Source organism: Saccopteryx leptura, chromosome 2 (genome assembly GCF_036850995.1).
Source record: "Saccopteryx leptura isolate mSacLep1 chromosome 2, mSacLep1_pri_phased_curated, whole genome shotgun sequence".
In the NCBI taxonomy this organism is placed as follows: domain Eukaryota; kingdom Metazoa; phylum Chordata; class Mammalia; order Chiroptera; family Emballonuridae; genus Saccopteryx; species Saccopteryx leptura.
Window position 1 is genome coordinate 282,760,839 of NC_089504.1, and position 3,562 is coordinate 282,764,400.

General features: G+C 35.3%; 1 pseudogene; it reads right to left on the reverse strand.

Annotated features, from left to right (window-relative positions):
- Window positions 1–1,827: 1,827 nt before the first annotated feature.
- Window positions 1,828–3,137, reverse strand: LOC136392050 (nascent polypeptide-associated complex subunit alpha-like; annotated as a pseudogene).
- Window positions 3,138–3,562: the final 425 nt, after the last annotated feature.

Sequence of the window (3,562 nt, forward strand, 5' to 3'; positions counted from 1 at the left end):
AAATCCAAAATAAAATAGAAGAAATTACCATAGATATCATAAATACACAAAGGATTATAGTAGAATACTATGAAAAACTATATGCCACCAAATTTAACAATCTAGAAGAAATGGATAAATTCCTAGAACAATGTTATCTTTCTAGACTGAATCATGAAGAAGTAGAAAACCTAAACAGACCCATAAGCAAGGAGGAAATAGAAACAACTATCAAAAACCTCTCAAAACATAAAAGTCCAGGGTCAGTCAGCTATACTAGTGAGTTCTATCAAACATTCAAAGAAGACTTGGTTCCTATTCTACTCAAAGTCTTCCAAAAAATTGAAGAAGAAGCAATACTTCCAAACACATTTTATGAGGCCAACATAACCCTCATACCAAAACCTGGCAAGGACAACACAAAATAAGAAAACTACAGACCAATATCTCTAATGAATACAGATGCAAAATTCCTAAACAAAATACTAGCAAACCAAATACAACAACACATTAAAAAAATAATTCATCATGATCAAGGGGGATTTATCCCAGAATCACAAGGATGGTTCAACATACGGAAAACGGTTAACATAATACACCATATCAACAAAACAAAGAACAAAAACCATACGATCTTATCAATAAATGCAGAAAAAGCATTCAATAAAATACAACATCATTTTATGTTTAAAACACTCAACAAAATAAGTATAGAAGGAAAATATCTCAACATAATAAAGGCCATCTATGACAAACCATCAGCTAACATCATATTAAATGGCAAAAAACTGAAAACTTTTCCTCTAAAATCAGGAACAAGACAAGGTTGCCCACGCTCTCCACTCCAATTCAATGTAGTGCTGGAAGTCCTAGCCAGAGCAATTATCAACAAGACAGGTAATAACAAGTGTTGGAGAGGCTGTGGAGAAAAAGGAATTCTTATTCACTGCTGGTGTGTCATTCACTTTGGTAGAGCCATTATGGAAGAAAGTATGGTGGCTCCTCAAAAAATTAAGAGCAGAACTATCATGTGATCCAGAAATCCCTCTACTGATTATCTACTCCCAAAATGAAAAAACACGAAGATACATGCATTCATGTTTATTGCAGCATTCTTCATGGAGGCCAAGACATGGAAACAACCAAAGTGTCCTTTGATAGAGGATTGGATAAGAAAGATGTGGAACATATATATAATAGAATTAATAGAATACCACTCAGCCTTAAGAAATGATGACATATTGCCATTTATGACAACATGGATGAACATTGAGAACACTATAATGAGTGAAATAAGTAAATTAGAAAAACCTAAGAACTATATGATTTCACACATAGGTAGGATACAAAACTGAGACTCATGGATATAGATGAAGTGGTTGTCAGTGGGAGGGCTTGTGGGAGGGGGAGTAAAGAGGGACAAATATACAGTGATAAAAAATGATTTGACTTTGAGTGATGGGCACACAACACAATCAACAGTTCAAATGCTATAGAAATATTCACCTGAAACCGATGTACTCTTTTTTTTTTTTTTTTTTTGGTGATTTTATTTATTGATTTTATAGAGAGTAGAGGGAGAGAGAAAGAGTACAGAAGTGAAGAGCGGAAACATCAACACGTAGTATTTTCTTCTTGTATGTGCTTTGACCAAGCAAGCTCAGGGTTTTGAACCAGCAAACTCAGCATTCCACATCAATGCTTTGTTTACTGCACTACCAACAGGTCAGGTGAAACCTATGTACTCTTATTGATCAATGTCACCCCATTAAATTTAATTTGTAAATAAACTACAAATTTCAAACCAAGCTGCAGTTAATTTTGAAACACTAAAAACAGTTCTCATTTTTAGATTAATTCAATAATAGTGTTTATAATATTATTACTGTTTTTCAGGGTTCAGGTTGCCTTTCTCTTGACACATTTTTTTGTAACAAGACCAATTTTATGCCTTTAACTTTCACATTTGTTTTGTTAACTTTTTCTTTTCACTCTCTTTTTGTACAGTTGGAGTCCATATGTTTTTCTGAATGTTTAAGACAGCTTCACCTTGAACTTTGAATTTCTCAGCAGCTTCTAGCTGTGCTTGCTGAACTAAATCCTGAATCATGGATTACCCAAAAACTATTTAGTTATCTGAAGCAGTGCTCTTGTAGACATCTGGTTTTATGATTACAAAGAAGATAGTCTTAGATTTCCAAGTAGTGATCCTATTTACTATTATTATTATTATTTATTTATTTAATTGTATTTACATAGATTCTAGGGTCACCTGAATGCCTCCCCTGCCCCCCTATTTCCCTCAACATCTCCTTTGCCTCCCTCCCTACAGCGCCTTTCCCCCTTCCCTTCAGGTTTATCCCATCCTATCATCCCCTTTCCCTCTGTCCTCTTTTCCTCTGGTCCCTTTGATCCCTCCTCTGTCTCAATTCCATTCCTCAGTTCTCATTATTCCTTGGATTCCTCAAATGAGTGAGGTCATATGATATTTTTCTTTCTCTGCCTGGCTTATTTCACTCAACATAATTCCAAGGACACCATATCACCACTGAAAAAAAGAAATGCACCCCCATGTTTATGGCAGCATTATTCACAATAGCAAAGATCTGAAAACAGCCCAAGTGTCCATCAGTGGATGAGTGGATTAAAAAGCTGTGGTACATATATACAATGGAATACTATGGGGCTATGAAAAAGAAGAAAATATTACCTTTTGCAACAATATGGAGTAGTGATCCTATTAATCATTATAACCTGTTAAGACTATACTTTCAGGGATCATTTCTATAGTTTGTTATAACCTGTCAAAGACTCAGCTTGGACCATAGCCTTTTGTGCCTTCTTTTCACTTTGGCTCTGTTTTGCTTTACTGACTAGTTCTTTATCAATTTTAGCTCCTGCTACACTCTGTGCTTCTAATGTGGTTTTCTGTGTGGAATCTTGTTTTTTGAGATCTCGTACTGATTCATCACCATCATATATTCCAGAGTCTCAAACAAACTATTCACAGATGTGTTGGACCTTATCCTCCCTACAGACCTTCCCAGGCAGTGTTATATCTTCAGTCATCAATCTCAGATGAATTCGACTGTCTTAGTTTAGGGCTGTGACAACTCCTACTCTGTAGCAGGAACAGTTTCTGTGGTTTCATTGAGCATTTTATATGGGGAATACAGAATCAAGATGGTAGCAGAAAGCTTAGTTATTAATTTTAAATTTTATTCCCCTGTGGTCAGAAAACATACTATGCTTGATTTTAATCTTTTAAATTCTGAGACCTGTTTAATGTACAGTATGTAGTGAGTCTTTATTTTTTTTAGAGTATGTTTGTTAAAGCTGGGGACAGTGACACAAAGAATGGCTTAGAATATAAGAAACATGAGAGCCTGGTTGGGGCTGCTTTCACTCTCTGGAAGTGAACAAAGGACTGCATGTGTCTTTGCGTACCAATGATTTTGAGGTTTGGGGGTATATACACAGTAGAGAGATTGCTGGGTCATATGGTAGTTCTATTCTTAATTTTTTGAGGAAATACCATACTTTCTTTCATAAAAGCTGTACTACTTTAAATTCCCACCAACAG